The 20033-nt window shown below is 39.5% G+C and overlaps 1 protein-coding gene across 4 annotated transcripts in view; it reads left to right on the top strand.

The window, feature by feature from the left end:
* NALCN (sodium leak channel, non-selective) overlaps positions 1-20033 on the top strand; it is a 3563801-nt gene that overhangs the window by 15862 nt on the left and 3527906 nt on the right. Inside the window, exon 1 of one of the 4 annotated variants that reach the window (XM_044071240.1) lies at positions 13212-13289. The exons of the other annotated variants lie outside the window; for them this stretch is intronic. The gene's annotated coding sequence lies outside the window, so the exon portion shown is untranslated. Of the gene's footprint in view, positions 1-13211; positions 13290-20033 lie in introns of those variants that run through there. 4 annotated transcript variants of the gene reach the window in all.

Raw genomic sequence — 20033 nt, 5'->3', positions numbered from 1 at the left:
CTATACCTCGTATCATGCTTTTCGGCCCCAAAACTCGGGCCGAACCACAAAGGGAGGGGGAGTGTCCATATTCATCAAGTACACCCACACCTCCAAGTTAGTAGCAACACATGAAGTATCGGAGACTATACAGGTGCAACTAACCATAGGCAAAACTGCTATACAACTGGTAGCATGTTACAGACCACCCTCCCAATCTCAGGAACCCCACTCAACCTTCCTGAAGACATTGGAGGATATGAATGTATCACAAAATACCATCATACTGGGAAACTTCAACTACCCTAACATAGATTGGGTACATTATTCTAGCCCTACCGCCCTAGCCCAAAGGTTCCTGGAATTCATAAATTCAAATGCACTGGAACAACTAGTCACCTCTCCCACTAGGGGAGATAATATACTAGACCTGATCATCACAAACATGGGGACAAAATGCTCCACACTGGAGGTATACCCCTCACTAGTGAGATCTGACCACAAACTAATCGCCCTGGATATACATATCCCACCTCCACCCATAGCACACAAGACCACAGTGAAAAACTTCTCAAAAGCAGACTTCACTCTTCTTAAGACTGAGATGGTATCCTTTAAGCTCACTGTGCCAGTGGATACCACATCCCACAATGCTGAATCCTTCACAAATGCTTTCTATGGACATCTCCAAGAATGCATGGATCATACAATCCCAAATAAATCCAAGTCCCTCTTCACCAAAGGCAAGCGTCCTGTCTGGTGGACCTCAACCATTAACAAATTGTATAACAAAAGAAGGAAAAAAAGGAAGAAAGAGCAAAATCCCATAAAGGGAAAACATCTCTGATCAACACTAGCAGAAAACTACGTTCTCTCATAAAAACATCCAAGGTCAACTTTGAGAGAAAAATTGCTAAAGACACTAAAGATAACCACAAAGCCTTCTTCAGCTATGTTAGAAACCTGGGCGGAAACCCTCAGATATGCTCAGAGTTAGTTCACAACAACAAAAAATACACTGAACCCACAGATATTGCCAACATTCTGGCTGACAGGTTCAGTGCAAATTTCTCCCCTCCCTCACCCCCAAAAGAAGAAATACTTATCCCAGCTGAATGTAATCTCCCTGTCATCTCAGATATCCAGGTGAGAGCCGCCCTCAGCAAAGCTAAAAAGACAGCATCAATGGGACCCGACGGTATCCTGGGTTGCGTGCTACGTGAACTCCAAGAGGAGCTAAACCTGCACATAAAAATGCTATTTAACCTTAGCCTTACTACAGGATATGTACCTGAACACTGTGGAGTGGGACCACTGTTACTGTACGCCAAAGGGGGTACCTCTACAGACCCTGGGAACTACTGTCCCATAAGCTTAACCAGCCTGGTCTGCAAAGCTATGGAAAGAATTATTATGGAACTCATAAAGAGAGACATTGGGGACCTACAGACACTTGACCCCACCCAGTTTGGCTTTGTAAAGGGCAGATCCTGCCTTTTGAACCTGGTTGACATTTTCAAAACAGTCACTAGAGCCATTGATGAGGGCAAAGCAGTCCATACAGCCTACCTGGACTTGGCTAAGGCCTTCGACACAATACCCCACTCAGGCATCATAGATAAGCTCAACAGCTTAAATGTAAACCCTTATGTCACTAGATGGGTTGCAAACTGGCTAAAGGACAGAACCCATAAAGTTAAAATCGCTGGAGCAATGTCAGACTCAAAGCCAGTCACAAGTGGTGTCCCACAGGGATCTGTCCTGGGACCCCTCTTGTTCGGCATTTATTTCTCAGATGTTAAAGCAAACATGGGAGGGTTGTGGCTGACAAAGTTCGCAGATGACTGCAAACTAGGTGCCATAATCGATACACCAGCAGACACATACATCCTACGAAAAGGCCTCACAGAAACAGACAACTGGTGCCGGAGTCATGGCCTTAAACTAAATGCCAAAAAATGTATAGTCATCCCCTTTGGGAAAAACAAAGTACCCACAAATTATCACATAGACAGCAACCCACTGAGTATGGAAAAAGTAATCCAGGACCTAGGGACCCAAGTCGACAGCGACCTCTCATTTGACACTCACGTTGCCAAAGTGGTTAGAAAGACATTCTACCTTACACACCTTATCATGAAGGGATTCACATCCAGATCCAAGGATGTCATTGTACCCCTATACTCCTCCCTCATCAGACCCATGATTGAGTACAATGCCCCATTTGGTATGTACCTCACCCGGCATTTGCAACAGCTGGAGAGACTACAAAAGTACCTCACTAAGAGGATAAAGGGTCTCCAACATATGTCTTATTCTGCCAGACTAACGAAACTCCAGCTCTATTCAGTAGCATACCGCCTGCTCAGAGGTGATCTCTGCCTGACGTGCAAGGCCATGTCCAATCAGGAACTGATGGACATGCTCCACCTCAAAAAATCCAAATCCATCAGAACCACGAGAGCTAAAGACTTAAACCTCGGCACAAGTATGAATAGGACATGCTGGAGGGATAGATTCATAACCCAGAGGCTTCCCATGCTTTGGAACAAGATCCCAGTTCATGTTAGGCAGAGCCCCTCACTGACTCTCTTCAAGAGAAATCTTGAGTGGATGGGAGATCATAAGTTTACCCCAGGGGTCACATCTGTGTCACTACTAGACAGGGGCACAGTAATTCTATTATATAAGGGGACCTTCACTGTGTCACTACTAGACAGAGGCACAGTATTCTAAATCTATTCTGTGCATTTTTGTACCATTTCATGGGGTGGCGAAAGCCACATCACTATGGCTAGGCTTACAAATGCCCCAGGGCAGATAGCCTAGTACTAAACTATGAAACTATGTGTCGTCATTAAAGCAGTAAATCATTGATGATGATCATAAATTTTACCTTCCTGTCCAATCAGGTCAAAGCGGTAGTCCAAAAAACAAACCAAAAGCTTGGACTGCTATACTAGGTAAAATCCTACTTAAAGTGAATTCACAAACGCACAGCAACTGCCTACTTCCTACACTCTCATATGCAACCCCATTTCATAAACTCTCATTCAACCCAGTTTGCAAAGCTACAGAAACACAACAATAGCTACGCTCACTACAAATGTAAACAACAGAATCAACCATTGCACTATCAAAAGACAACTCCTTTAGCTTGAATGCTCAAATTATCTCAGCTACTATACCACATAAAAATTTATACATCTCAGACATATACCCATTCCTTAAGTAGCTTCCCCAGAGGTATATTCCCAGTAGAAAACGTTGCTCACCCAGTAAATTCTTGACCTATTTCATTCCCTCCCAAATCTCCCATGGCAACTTCATTTAATCAAGCTGTTTTGCTTAAATCTGAAACTTTTTACCCTCTATTGGATAGATCTGTAAACCCAGACTTATTAAAATCATATTTTAATAATGTGTGGATCTATCACCATACCTTTTCCCCTCAATAAAGCTCTTTCTGTTTTTATCTTTGACAGCCTTCTCTCCATCAAAATCTTCTTTTCTAGTCACTGTTAATATGAGGTTAAGTTTAGAAAATGAGGTCTATGTTCGCTTACTGAATTAAAAACAATGCAGACCTCAAAACAATGAAAGAAAAACAATGAACTGGAAAAGTAGCAAACACCGATAACAGCAAAGTAAAATAAATAGAATGGCCATAGTCGGCCAACATCGCACATACAGCATGCTTCCCCTCCCAAAGTATGTATACCAATTCCAAGTTGGCACTACAGTGGGGAATAGGGCATATTTAGTAGTCCCCTTCAATTACCTTATGCATGGCATTGCTTTTTGGTTGTTGGCTGACTATGGCCATTTGCTGAAGTTATTTTCAAAGTTCTTGGCATTCACTGCTTTTCTAGTTCACTGTTTTACGTTTGTTCTTCTGCAGTTTAGTTTTTTTTTTTAAATTCAGAAAGTGAACATAGACCCCAAAAATTGATTTTTTTCTCTTCTCTGCAATCAGAGTGTTGTTCTCATGGCTAGAAGAAAACATAACTTTTGTCTTCATGAATATAAAAGAACAAGGAATGTATTTTGAAGTGTGTTGGATCTCTAGATGTAATGTCTCCTCGTGTGAATGTTAATACAACAACAAAAAAATGAAAGGCCAAGAGTTGTCTTTCTTTTGGACATGTAATTGCTGGCGGATTAAATGGCTTGTTTATCACTAAGTCACACCAGGGTAGATTCAAAATCCAAGGAGATGAAACATTCTTGGATGTGTACTGGCAATCTTTACTGTTGCCATGGTGAAAAAAATTTTAGTAACAAGGGAGATGAGATTATGTGATGAGCACTAGAGGCTGGGGAAAAGTCAGTGTGCATAACTGTGTGCTGTGCTATGCTGTATGATAGCTGTATCTTGACCTGCCTGAGTAGTGTACTCATCAGAAAAATGTATCTAGTTTAAAACTATTTATTAATTTATCTAATTTATAATAGTGATGGTACTTCTATATCAATTGTTGTCAGGAAATGTGTGTGCCTGGAGCTTTCTGTATGTATCCTGTCTATTTTATTCACTTTCATTTCATTACTTTGTGTGTGCCAATCTATATAAATTTTTATCTGTATTTGTGTTGTTTTCTTTATGATATACATAAAGAATATCTGTTACCCTTTAAGCTCTTGTGGCTGGCATTTATTAATTATTATGTATATGTACTGTTATTTATCTGAGAAAAGTGTAATCTTTATTTTTACTGTTAGCTAACAAGCTGGCATGCATCTCACATTAGACTACTTAGGCCTACTACCTGTGAAAAATATTAAAGGGTATGATTTCATAGCTGGATCTCTAGCCCTAATCTAGGATGGTAGCATTACTTGCATGCCAGGAAGAAGGCTGTGGAGGACTGGTAATTATGTGAGGGTCTAGAAGTAATTTTTGTAAAAGGCAGTTGCCACGGATAGAGTCACTGGAAGGCATTGGCTCACAGAGAGCAAGGTGAGACATTGGCCTTGGCTGCCTGGCTTACAACTGCTCTATAAGGCTTGTGTGCAGTCCAGTCTGGGTCTAGATGTTGGAAGCCATTACCCAGGACAGCAGTACATATACTCTTTATGATCTTTAGGGCCAGGATGTATTTTGTGAATTAGTTATAGTACTATACTTAGATATACTTTAGTGCTATTCAATCACACTTGGTTAACAGTGGTGAGATTCAAACCTCATCAGTGCTATTGGTGTCACATGAGTGGCAGTGGTGCATTTCACCTGTCACATTTGGGGATGGCAATAGTGTCATTCTGCCTTCATCACTTCTAAGTTCCTCTTACTGTACTATATCCCTTAGTCAATCTTCCCTATCCACATCTTAGTATATTCCTTTTAGAAACATCATCCTAAAAATGTATATTTACATACAAATATATATATATGTGTGTGTGTGTGTGTAAATATATATATATATATATATATATATATATAAATAAATATATGTGTATATATATATATATATATATATATATATATATATATATACATATATATATATATATATATATATATAGAGAGAGAGAGAGATAAAATTGCAGTGTGATGTGTAAGACTTGGTGATCACCAAGGAGCCTGTGGCCTGCTTCTCATCTTGGGATTGATGCTACTGTTCTGCTTCTGGTGAGCAAAGAATTAAAGGTGCATTGTATCTTGGCAGGTAAAATATGAAGCAAAGGAACATTACATCTCAGCAGTATGAAGCTGTGGTGAGACCAGGACTAGCAGTAACCCGGCAGTAGCCATTCAGGTGAATCCTCTCTTTTTATCATTCTTGACAGGCTAATTCTTTCTTTTCAGTAAGTACTGCATGATTTGTTGCTGTCTAACCAAACTATATATCATCCATAAATCATCAGGTTCTACTTAGTTTTACCCTCAAGTGTTTGGCAGTGCATGTATAGATGCAGACACCTCAAGCTGATACTTTCCTGTAAAAGCACCCTTGAAATTTTCACCAATACCTAGTTGCACACAGGGCAACTTAGTTTGCAGTGATAAACATTGCCCAAAGATTTGTAAACTAGATACACCTGACATTACTGTATATTCTCTGTCCAGCCATCTAATCAATAAAAAAGGTCTGTTGCCATGGATATGAAATTTCTCACCGTCTATGTTACCTGCTTGGTGGATATAGGCATCTTGAGGCACTGTAGAAATTGTCTTGTGTATACTGACAACCAGTTAATTCTCAAACAAATTGATATGGTATGTTAGAGATGTATTTACACAATAGCAGTAGAGGCAAAACTCTTACATAAAAGCACTCTTAATGTGAATCAAGTTGTCAGTAGTATGCACACTGCATTCATCACACATAATTCAAAGCAGACACACAGATCCACATATGACCCAGGAAACTCGTAACATGTATTTAAACTTATTGTAAACACTCACTATCCAACTCAGTACCGTACTCATGGATGACTTTACCCCACTATAAACTGGGAATCATACATGACACCAAACATACAGGCACAGAGATTCCTGGAGTTTGTAAACACAAACTCCTTGGGCCAGATTGTCAGCACACCAACCCTGGGTGCAACCATACTCTTATCTAGTCCTCACTAATATGGGAGACTGTTGCACAGTCCCTACTGTAATGCCTTCCTTGGTAAGGTCAGACCACAAAATGGTCTCCTTTGAAGTAAAAATAAAACCTGGAACCATAGCTAACCATGGAATATTCAGGAACTACTCTAAAGCTAACTTCATACTAAAATGTGATAACCTAGCAACATTTCAAGTCTCCATAAACCCTCAAAACACTGCTACCTATGCAGAACTGCTCACAGAAACCCGATACAAGCATGGTAAGAGCTGCATAGAGGCAGCTGTACCCACCACATAAAAGTACAGAACTAACTCAGAAAACAAGCCACCTTGGTGGAATCACAGCATCAATAAGAGAATCATGGTAAAAAGTAGGAGGTGCAGCACCAAGCAGGATAAAAGCATTCTCATCAAACTAACAAGACAAATAAAGCCTACCAAAGCCAAATTTGAGGCAAATTTGGCCTCCTAGGCCAAGGTCAACCAATAGGCGTTCTTTATATATGTTCGCTTCCTCAAATGTAATACACAATTGTGTGCAGGACTCATTGTTAATGGAACTGCCTATAATGAGTCAGAAGATACAGCAAACCTACTAGCCATCAAATTCAACTCCAACTTTACCCCCTCTTCCCCCTTCAACCTTCCATCTGGAAATACCATCAAATATAACTCCCTCTGCTATCACTAGGGGATAGGTCCTTAATAGTCTCTATATGGCCAAGATCTCTGCATCAGTGGGCCCAGACAGTATCCCAGGATGCTTTCTAAATAGCATGAAACATGACTTAGGCTGTATGGAATTGCTATTTAACTGTGGCCTCCAAACAGGCTTCTTGCCTCACAAGTGGAGAACATCAACCTGTGGATAGCCAGCTGACTAACATCCAGAACCCAGGAAGTTAGAATTGGGGAGTCCCCCTCTACAAAGAGGCCAGTCATAAGTAGAGTCCCTCCGGAATCATTCCTGTGACTGCTCCTTTTTGGCTTTTACTTGTCTGAAGTCAAAGCCAATTCAGTGGTCTCTGGTTGACTGGAATTGCAGATAATTGCAAATTAGGAAAGTCATAGAATTCCCCACCAAGAGAAATGTTGTCCAGGAGGAGCTGATACAGGCAAATACCTCATGTTAGAGCCATGGACTAAAACTAAATGGCAAGAAATGCACAATAGTGTCCTTTTGGAAGTCATCTACCCCTGGTAAGTATCATATTGACAACACACCCCTTAGAGGTGACCCAGTAGTCAGGGACTTAGGGACACACATAGATAGTAATCTAGCCTTTGACCATCATGTGTCTACAGTGATGAGGAAATCATTCTGTGCTGTGCAGCTTATAACCAAAGGTATGTCATTTAGGTCCAAGGAAGTCATTGTTTCACAGTATTCAGCATTCATCAATCCCATCATTAATATGCCCTTTGATATGTACTGGACCAGGTATATCCAACAACTGGAATGTCCGCAGAAGCTTCTCAGTAAAAGAATACAGGGCATAAGTAACATGTCCTGTGCAGACTGCCTCACAGTCCTATCCCTGTATTCTGTCTTTAGCATTTGTAAAACTGATATCTGTCTGTTGATGGGAGATCTATGCCTGACATACAAGGAATTGTCAGACCATACCCTGATGGACCTCCTGCATTTCTGTAAAACAGACAGAACCAGAATTATCCATTCTAAAGACTTAAACCTTGCCTGTCATATAAATAGGCCCTACTGGAGAAACATATGTAACCCAGAGACTACCCCATTTCTGGAACAGGCTCCCCATCCATGTGAAGCATAGTTCCTCCCTAACCCAATTCAAGTGTAACTTGGACAGCTGGATGGGGAACAGAAAATTCATCCCTGGCTTGGCACCTATGTCTCTAATGGACACAGACAGCTTGTGAACAATTCACCTCCCAGGCTCCTGCTTGTAAATGTTTCATCTCCCAAGCCCCTGCATTCACTTATCAAGGGTACCAGAACTTGCCAGAGATCTGGGATGCATGGCTAGATTTACAAAGATGCTTGAGGTTGTTAACCTAGTAAATAGCTATAAATCTATAAACATAACTGCTTTTTGAATGCTTCCGGAAAGTGAAATTTGCTACTGACATTTGCATAAGTATATATCTTGTTACATACTGGAACGTATGCTATAATATTGACTATTATACAATACTGTATTACGTTCCTTACCTTATGAACAAGAATTATATAGTGTTCTATTATATCTATGTATCTTATTTGTATATGTGATCAACCGTATGCTGTATATTTACATATATATTTATTCAAGTGCATTCTGATTGTTACTTTTTTGGAGCTCATTATTGTGTTGGGATAGGTAGTTGTGGTTGTGGTAAGGTGTGTGCTTGCTCTGTATGTAATATCAGGCTGTATCACTGCATCCCTTATTACTGCATTTGGTTTCTGAAGTGTGATTTCATGTAATTGTGTTCTTGCTCTGTTATGTTTTGTTGAACTGCACATCACCACTTTTGGAGCCTTCGTTGCTAGAATGTGAATATTACTGCCATACATCCGCAATTGTACCCCCCTTACATTTCTGCCTGTACTTCACATTTGTGATTCTCCTTACCAAGCAGTGGATCTTTTGTTTACCTACAGCATACCTGGAAGGGTCCAGGTGTACAGTGGCATATGAGATTACTCTTGGGTGTTACAAACTTTTCTAAAATGTACAAAGACTGAATTTAATTGATCATGTGAATAGACCAAATGCTTCATTGTATGGCAAAGTAATTCACAAAGCTGTCAGGCAGCAATGACAAAAAAGCACCTAGATTAGGGAAACAAATTTTTCTTCTACAAAATACCAGCTATTCCTTTGTTAGGTTAAATAGTGAGCCATATGCTCAGTAAAACTCTTTATAAAACTGATATCTGTCTTAATTGTAACACGCTGTAAAACTACAGTTGTCTACAAATTCACAGAATTGTCTGAACTAACAAGATGTAAAACTGCCATTAGCTGTAAGCTGTGATATACTATAGAAATGTTATCTGTATACTGTAACACTGCAAACTTGTTAAGTTGTATGAATGTATAAGATGAAACATACGTTAATGAAAGTATACTACACATCTTTGTATTGTGTGTGGACTAGCATAAGCATAATCATGTTGTACCATCTAATATGGCTGAACTGTCTCCTTGTACCAGCAATTCTACTCAGTCAACAAATTAAAATAAATGCACACAGAGAAAAACATGCTCGTGGGTACCTTTTAGCACCACCAGGGGCAACAATATCCTAGACCTAGTCATTACCAACATGAGTGACCGGTGTTCCACACCTGAAGTCAACTCCTCGTTGGTCCGATCTGACCATAAGCTAATCACCCTAGATATCCACATCCCTCCCCCACCCCCTATTAAGTAAACTACTGTCAAAAATTTCTCCAAAGCCAACTTCATGCTTCTTAAGACAGAAGTGGCAAACTTCTTGACACCCATGCAGATGGACAATACAGTTACAACTGCTGAATCCTACACAAGTGCACTCTATAAGCACTTACACGAGTGCATGGATTGTGTTATCCCAAACAGAGCCAAGACGCTATCCTCCAAAAAAAGGAAGCCAATCTGGTGGTCCCCTGCCACAGACAAAACTGTACAACAGAAGGAAGAAACTGTTGCAAAAGAGAGTAAAATCCCATGAGCAGAGGAGCTCCCTGGTCAGCCTCAGTAAGAAGCTGAGATCCTTTATAAGATCCTTCAAAGCTAACTACGAAAACAAAATAACCACTGATTCTAAGGACAACCACAAAGCATTCTATAGCTATGTGAAGAATCTCAATGGCAACACCCAGATCTGCTCTGAGTTACAGCAAAACAGCATGAAAATTACAGAACCAACTGATATTGCCAACATCCTGGCGGATAGGTTCAGTGCTAACTTTACCTTCCTCTTACCTCCTAAAGGGCCCATGTCTATACGGGAAGAATGCAGAGTCCCTGTAATTACAACTATGCAGGTAAAAGCTGCATAAAGCCAAAAACACAGCATCCATGGGACCGGACAGCATCCCAGGATGCATTTTATATGAACATCAGAACGAAATGGCTCCCCACCTAAGCACCATGTTGAATCATAGCCTCACATCAGGCTTTGTGCCCACTGAATGGCACACAGCAACAGTTATCCCACTCCACAAAGGGGGAGCCACCATTGATCCCGGGAACTATTGCCCTATTAGCCTGACGAGCCTGGTCTGCAAGGCCATGGAACATATATCATCAAAGAACTCATAAACAAAGACATTGGTAACCTCCAAACTCTGGACCCCACCCAGTTTGGGTTTGTGAAAGGCAGATTATGCCTCGTGAACCTGATTGACTTCTTTGAGGCAGTCACCAAAGCCGTAGACGAGGGTAAGGTGGTTCACACAGCCTATCATGACCTTGCCAAGGCTTTTGACACAATCCTCCATTCTGGAATTATAGCTAAACTCACTAAACTATGTATAAATCCCTATGTCACAAGATGGGTTGCCAACTGGCTCACTGACAGAACCCACACTGTAAAACTTGCAGACACAAATCTGACTTCAAACCAGTGACAAGTGGAGTACCACAGGGTTTAGTCCCGGGACCTCTCCTGTTTGGTATCTATTTCTCTGACGTACAGGCTAACACAGAAGGCCTCTGGCTAATGAAGTTCACAGATGACTGTAAACTAGTTGGACATCCTACAGAAGGGCCTCACTGAAACAGATGGTTGGTGTCACAGCCATAGCCTCAAGCTCAATGCCAAAAAGTGCATTGTCATCCCCTTTGGTTAAAAACTCTGTACCCATGAACTACCATAGCATTTATATTTTCTTTAGCATACACTTCCTTCACATTTGCATTTAGTCTCTGAGAGAAACTTCCTAGTGTAGTATCCTTTGTGGTTATGGACAGAAACAACATAATAAACATGCAGGGATCAGGCAAGGGACTGATGAACTGTTTTTGATATTTTTTTTTTACTGGCATTGCTTCAAATTCAGTCTCAGAGATCAAAATGCAAGACATTATGGATTAAAGTTAGAGCCGATCAGTCTGAGGTAGGTTTTTGCAGTCAATTGCTGGTCAAGTATGCTCATTACCAGACATCTCTTAGGACCTACCTCAAGACAGCATGTTTGTGGCACTTTTGTATTTGGTGCATTGACCTGCTTAGGCCATTCAAGGTTGTGTCTCATCAAGGAATCTGACAAACCAAAGTCACCATTTATTAATGATGTTGGTTACCTACATCCGTCTGTCCGTCTGTTGTCTAATGTCAGGTCCATCATTTCCTGCAGAATAAAATACTATACTGCCAGTGTCTTTCAGGGTTCTTAACTGACATCACCTTTAAAATCTCATTTTGGTAAATCATCTTACTCTGTAAATGGTCCAATTATACACAGGTCTTGATGTTAGGAGTTTCAGTCACTGTTAGGTTTTTCAGTTGCTTGTTATTTCCATGCCATCTTCTTTCAAGTAACATGGCTGCTTCACAGTCATTTTATTTTATTTTATTTTTTTATTTATAATTTGTTTACTGGAATTGTTTGACTAGGATGGCTAGCATACCCCTTTTCAGCAGAGGCCCAGGGAGAGAAGCTCCACATAGTTGAATAATACTCATGCAATGATATGCTATACAGAAATGTGTTATATTACACAAAATGTATAAAAATGTCACTTTGCTTGTATACAAGTTAACCAGTAACAATTGGGCATAGTGACAGTATTACCAAATGACATTCATTTTATGTGACAATTACTGATATTAGTTTTGAACTTGTCATCTGAACATAACTAGATCTACATGAAGAAATATTCAAAGCAGCTAAGCAAGCAAACACATAATCAGCATATGACGGGTAGAATAATTAAAAAGAAATATTGCTATAGATAAATAAAGGAAATTTTGAAAGTCAATGGGAGAAAATAAAATGTATTAGTAGTTAGCAGATGTCTTTATGAGGGAAGTAAAAGAAAAACGTTATAAAGTAGTTGGTAAGACAGATGTTAGAATTTTATATTACAAGTCTGGTATGCAACACGAGCATAGCCATGCCTGTTTAAGGTGCTCTTTAAGAAGAATCTTTGGAGACTGGTAATTTGTTTTAAGTGGAGAGGGATGGAGTTACATAGTTTTGTGACACAGAGTATAAAGGATGATCAGCTGTATTGCTCAACTTCGTTGTCTTGAGGTGAGATCGTGTGCTGGATCATAAGTTTCTAGTAGGGGAGTAGATGAGTAGTGTGTTTTGAATGGCTGAGCAGTTATTTGGTTGCTGGAATATATTATGTGTGGCTGCTAACTGAGTATATGTAGTTCTAGCTATTTCATTTCTTTTAGAGCAGGACAGTGATTGGAATAGGAGGGGAGGTTTGTAACAAATTTTGCAGTTTTATTGTAACCTGAGTTTAATTTGAAGTTAGCATGGAAGATACATAAAGAAGTGATGGTAGTAGGTTTGCAGTTGCTGTAATTTTTCTAGTGGTTTTGGTAAGGTTGGAATTGGATTTATATATGGAACAAAGTTTTTGGTGTGTTGTTTTATAACATGAACTATATGCTGATCAAATTTGAGGTGTTCATCTATTTATTTTATTTATTGCTTTTGTTTACCAGGAAAGACAGACTGGGACCAGGACCCATTTTCAGAGGAGGATGGGGGAGAGAGACTCCATATACATGATAAGATTACAGTAATGCAAGCTCGTATTTAAAATATCAGCCCATGGTAAGACTAGAATTTAGTTCAAATTTTAAGATAACAACAACAGTACCAAAATAACATATTTTTATCTGTTGTACATTCTATTTCTTACATGAGTATTCTGTGATATTTGAGTGCTAGATACGAAATTGTAGCAGGAATTAGGAGATATGAATAATAGAGAGGAGTGAAGGAGAATGAGGATAGAGAGGGGTTATGAGAGTAGTAAAAGGGAAGTAGTAGTGAGTCTTAGGTGCATATAGTTGGAGGATGAGGAGAGGGCAGTCTAGATAGTAGTTGTATAGGAGGAAAGCACTATCCAGGCACATCACATTTGCAGAACCAGGAGTTGAGTAAGTGTGACTTTAGCTGCATTTTGAAAGATTTTGTACAAGAGTTTAGCTTCAGTGTTAGAGGGATAGAATTCTAGATTTTGGTTACCTGGTAGGAGAAAGAGAATTGCCAATGGACTTGCTGGGCATTGCTATATGTAGTAGATGTTTATCAGGTGAGAGCAGTGGCCTAGATGGAGAGTATAACTGTACAAGGCTGGCCAGAGATGGCAGTCATTTGGATTGAAGCTTAGATTGTGGATGATAGGAAGTTGGGAGTATGTGAGATGGTGTAGCAGTTCTAGGCAATTAAATCTCTGAGTGCCAAACAGTGATAGGATCTCTGGGCTTGGCTGCAAAATTAAGAATCTTGTAGCACAGCTCAAACTTGCTTTAGTTTGTTAGTTAGTGAGGATAGGTGCTGAGTAAAGGAGAGTAGGCAGGATTAGGGCAAAGGTAATATCTTTAGTTGCAGTGAAGGCCAAATAGGATTTTGCCATATAGAGAGTGCTTAGCTTTCAGTGTTTTTTTCACTATATGTTGAAATGTAAAAGTGATATTTTAGGCCTTTGCCTATGTAAACTCATAGAAGTTTACTATGTGTGATAAGTTCAGTTTTGGTGTTGTTGGAAGAGGTAACACTGGGGGTTTCTTATTTGTGAAATGCTTGGGAAAGAAAATAATTAGTTTGGAAATATTAGGGTTGATGAATAGCTGGGAGGTTGTCAGCCAAGTTTTATTGAAGGGAAACATTCTTGTTTTTTGTAGGCTGGTGAAATTGTTTGCTGAGCAGATGATGGTTGAGGCATCTGTGTACGGTACTAAGATGTCAGGTTTATAAGCCAGTAAAGGTCATTAATAAAGATGCTGGCATGGACAGGTCTCAGTATAGATCCTCGAGGCACCCCACTTTGAACTGGGAGAAATGATGAGACGTGAGTGAGAAACTTCACTGATTGGAATCTATTGGAGCTATAGCTTGAAGACCAGTATAGTGCAGAAAATGAGGTTGCAGACAGTATCAAAAGGTTTACATAAATCAAGAAATAGAGTTGATACTAAACTGCCTTCATTCCTCTGTGTATTAACTGTGTCGGTGAATCTAAGGATTGAGGGTAGAGGTGCTGTGTTGGGGGTGGAAGTCATGCTGTGCGGGTGAAAGGAGTTTGCTTTGTGTGATATAGTGTAGAAGCTGCATCTGAATGCACTTTTTGAATATTTTTGATTGAGGATAGAATGGCAATGGGCCTGTATTTGGTGAAGCTGGTTGAGTGATCACCTTTGTGGATGGGGAAGATGTAAGATTTCTTGTGTAGGATAAGTACATAGAATTCATTGATAGGGTAAGATATACCTCAGCTGCTATTTTTAGATTGTTTGGAGTTATGAAGCTAAATTTTAGTTTAAGTAGTAGTTTTTTTGATTATGACACCAAGTTGTTTGGTTTGGGATGCTAGTTGGTGGGGTGTAGCATTATTGGATATTATGTTTAATTCTGAGATTTTTTTTTGCGATAAAAGACATGAGCTTTGTTTTGTTTGGGCAGGGATCTGTTTGCCATATCAGTAATCAGTTGTGTTTAAATGTGCACTTGCGTATCTATCTGAGCATTTCTTAACTGATTTTATGCCTTGTTCAAGTAATCTAGCTTATGTTAACTGTGTACTTTGTGGCTCAGTCTTTGAAACAATTTGGCACACTTGCAATTTGCCAGTCATAATGGTCTCTGCTGTCCCCTTTTTTCTGGAGTACAGTTTCTTAGTTATCCCCACTTATCTCTTATTTGATCTTATCAAGTTCCACTTTTTTTTTTGTTCCGTAAGTTCTCGTCTTTGAATGTACATTGTTGCAATAAAGAAACATAAATCTGTTTGTCCTGTATTGACTGAGGGCATGGACTTATAATGGGTCTCATTTCTTTACCATTTTTAGATATGAATTGTTTAATACTATTTTAGTTCAAAAATGTGAAATCCCTGTGTTAAGAAATTATGTTCAGTTACCATTTTACCAGTGATCATTTATTCAAGAGATACATTACACACATTGTTCTTAACACCGTTATTATCCTTGCTGTCTCTTCACATGCGTCATATCCTGCCATTTGAAGTGTGTTTCTCTTGTTATTAGGAACAGAATATTTTGAAAGCCTTGCAGTATGTCAATGCAAATATGTTGATATGGAGCAGATGGCTGTTCTGTTGGTTGCAAGGGTGAAGGAGTGATCCATTTTGGACCATGCAAAAATGTTTACATTGGCTGTTGCTGTATCCAGCATACTATAATATGACTTTGCTAGGATTACCGTATAGGAATATACCCTGGCACACAGGCAGTAACCTTGCTCTACCAGCAAGATAAGTCTATAACAGATTATTGTAACACAAATGAGTCAATACTGGTTTGTCTCTGTACCTTCAAAGACAAAGACAAATGCACAACCCAAGTATATGGACTTGTACTGGATCTAGAGTTGTTTGTTGTTTGAGATGTGCATGTGTCAGTCGTAAAAGTCCTGTAACATTGCCACACTGCCTTAGTGCCTTTTATTACCTTTCATACAGCCCCCCCCCCCCAAACAGGGACCAGGTTTGCAACCTGTCCATGGTTAACATGGATACCCATTATTTTCAGTTAAGGGCAGTCAGAAGTGATGTATGATAAGTGGTTAATGTAATCATTCCTTTCTCTAAGTACCAGTTGAACTTTGTTGCTTTGCAGTCAAGACTAAGGACCTTTGTGCCCATTTTGACTCAGCCACATTCAACTGTAGTCATTTTTCCTAAGGCAAATGCTAACTTTCTGTGAATCATATTAGGATCTGTGCAAAAGAGCAGCTATTGTATAAGAAAAAGCATCAACTTGGCAGCCTAATAGGCAGAAAAGTATCAAAGTCAACAAGCATGTTTTCTGATGTAATTATTTTTAAATCGTTGAAGATGTGCTTGCAATAACATCATTATTCCTCGTAACTACTATGATGTAGGCATAATGCTATCATTTTTTGCTCTGTGTTTTAACCTTGTCCCACCAAGATATACTCATTTTCCTCATGAAGTTAGACATAATGGTAGTTATTCATCAGTCCTATCTATTACTTGATTGTGACACATTCAAAGGATTAGATGTCCACCCTGTCCTATGACTTACTAATTCTGTTTTTTTTTCATTCACATGACCACTGCATGTATTTACATCTTTGAAAAATTCTCATTTGTCTCTGGTTACTCCAGGCATATTCTGTTTGAGCCTGTTTAGGATACTGTTTATATATTTTATTTTTTGCATGGGCTGGTCCTAGGACCATTTTCAGGTGCAACCTGGGTCTAAGGAAACACTTTACATAGGTTGGAAAGATACAAATGTACAGAGAGAGAGACACAGTAATTTAAATATACAGTTAACAACTATAGATAGTTGAGATGCCAAATATTTGTTCCTAGTATTATATAAAAAAGTAGAGCAAGATATAATTTGCATTAACATGTTATGATGTAACAATGCAATGTGAAGTTTAAACCGAGAGGGTATCTTAGGCTAAAGCTGAAAAATGGGGTAGGTGAAGTTAGTAATCCACTGATAATAACACAGGCGTGTAAGCAAACATTTTTAAGGTGCTCTCAGTTTTCTCCTTAAGACAGAATATTCATTCTCCTTTTTAAATATCGTTAAGCAAGTGATTCCAATTAGCTGGTGCAATTTTATTGAAACCTCTTTTTCACCAATTGCTTTTAAACGTTTGGGCCTTTGTAAGCAAGTGACTTGTCATTTTTAATGTAAAGGTCATGTGGGGAGGATTGTATTGTTAGTTTTCTAAGTGTTCTTCATCATTTTTCCACATTACTATCATAACAACTCTCTAATAATACATATTACAAATTCCTTGGAATATGTGGTCCATTGCCCTCTGCAAGTCTCCTGGCACAGATACCACCATGAAAGTAGTCTTTTATAACAATCTTTTGTCCCCTTCATTTATTTATTTATTTGAGTTTGTTAACCAGCATGGGAAGTCCCATTTTTAGTGGAGTCTGAAGGTGTATGCCTTCAAGTTAATATATATGTAAAGATACATGATACATTAAAACAGTATCACAGCAAATGACAGATGCAGCATTAATTTTACTTATTATTATTATTATTATAGGTTCATAGGTTCATACTAGGCTATCTGCCCTGGGGCAATTATAAGCCTAGCCCAATTCTGTATAATTACTTCTTGATTGATTGAGTACTGTGCCCTTTTTAAGGTTTAGTTTACTGTGCCTCTGTCTAATAGTGGTTATGAACCTGTCCCTCCAGCAAGTTCTATTTATTTCTGTGCTGAGGTTCAAGTCCCTCGAGCATGTGGCTCTAAGGGATTTAGATTTACTGAGGTGGAGCATGTCCATTAATTCTGGATTTGACATAGCTTTGTATGTCAGGCATAGATGCATACTCGAGAAGGTGGTATGCAACTACTGAGAGAGTTTAAGGTTTTTTACGCGCAGCATATGGCATCTGTTTGAGACCCTTGATCCTCTTGGTGAGATACTTTTGGGGTCTTTCTAGGTGTTGGGTGGGCATTGTATTCTATGATGGGCCTGATGAGGGATGAATAAAGGGGCACGATTACCTCTCTTGATCTAGAGATGAGGTGGGCTATGTAGAAGGTCTTTCTAACCACTTTGGCAATGTGGTTTTCAAAGCATATTTTGGCATTTAGCTTTAAACCATGGTGCTGGCACCAGTTATCTGTCTCTGTGAGACCTTTTTGAAGGATGTTTGTGTCAGCTGGAGAGTTGATTATGGCGCCCAGTTTGCAGTCGTCTGGAACTTGGTGGGCCATAGTCCTCCACGTTGCCTGTACCTCGGAAAAGTATGTACCGAACAAGAGTGGTCCCAGGACAGAACCCTGTGGGATGCCACTTGTGACCGGTTTCGAGTCGGACATGGCCCCAGCAACTCTCACTCTCTGGGTTCTGTCTTTGAGCCAGTTTGCGATCCATCTTGTGACATAGGGGTTTATATTTAAGCTGGATAGCTTATCTATGATGCCAGTGGGGTATTGTGTCAAATGCCTTTGCAAGGTCCAGATAGGCTGTGTGGACTACCTTCCCTTCATCTATGGCGTCAACCAGGTTCAAAAGGCAGGATCTGCCAATGTCTTTGTTTATGAGCTCCATGATGATCTTCTCCATAGCCTTGCAGACTAAGCTAGTCAGGCTTATGGGGCGATAGTTTCTAGGGGTCGTGCTCTCCACCTTTGTGGAGGACCCACTGTTGCTTGCACGCCATTCTGTGGGCACATATCCTGTAGTGAGGCTGAGATTGTATAGCTGTTTTATTTGAGGATTAGTTCCTCTTGGAGTTCATGGAGGACGCAACCTGGGACGCCATCTGGTCCCATGGAAGCAGTGTTTTTGCAGCCTTCACCTGAGCATCAGAGATGTTTGGGAGGCAGCCCTCTGCCCGATAGATACTTGGCTCTTTTGGGGGGGGAGGGAGAAGTTGCACTGAACCTGTCTGCCAGGGATGTCTGTGGGTTCAGTGTATTTTTGTCATTTAGAATCAACTCAGAACAAGTCTGGGAGTTGCATCCCAGGTTTCTAACATAACTGAAAAAAGCCTTATGATTGTCTTTGGTGTCCTGTGCAATTTTTCTCTTGAAGCTGGCCTTGGATTTTGCTAGTACTGATCAGAGATGTTTTCCCTATTATTATTATTACAATAAGTGTACCAAATTAGCTTACATAATTTATTTTGTCCCTTCAAACACCAGGGAAGTCTGTTTTAATTATCTAAATTGTTTAACATCTAATTTCAGTTCATATTAATAATTGGGTTCAATCATGTTTTACAGTGTTTTAAGAGCCATCTTGGAACATTGCTATGGACTGAGGGTAATTTAATGCTGTTCCTGGAGTTCAAATTGCTGCTGACCTAGTAGCAAGCTGTATCCTGACTGCTGTTTCAATATTTTGTGATTTTTTTTTTTTTGTTTTTGTTATAAATATTGCTCAGCTTGTCACCCTTTGTCCTCTTTTTTTTTTGGCTGGAGTGATGTGAGCTGTGCACCAAACTCTTGTTGGAACCAGACAATCTGTTTTCTACTGGATTTGACTCCTTTCTTCAGACTCTTTAAACATCAGGGGGACATATTTTAACTGTTTAAATTGTTATTTAACATCAGACACATTTTTTGGCTGATTTCAATGCATATTGCTACTTGGGCACAATTTATTATACCATTGTTTGGGGCCATCTGGGAAGATTGCTAGTGATTATTTTGAGAGGGGGTAATTTGTTACTATTCTGTGATTTCAAATTACTAATGACTTAGCAGCAAGCTGGATTCTGATATGCACTTTCAATGTTTTTTTTTGTATAAGGTGATGGTTTGCATAATAGGATGCACCTTGCAATGCTACTATAAATGACTTTGTACAGTAGCTAG

This window comes from Protopterus annectens, chromosome 5.part0 (assembly GCF_019279795.1).
Source record: "Protopterus annectens isolate FY-2018-M chromosome 5.part0, PAN1.0, whole genome shotgun sequence".
Classification (NCBI taxonomy): domain Eukaryota; kingdom Metazoa; phylum Chordata; order Ceratodontiformes; family Protopteridae; genus Protopterus; species Protopterus annectens.
Note: the sequence above shows the minus strand (reverse complement) of the source record. Positions and strands in the feature narration are given on the sequence as shown.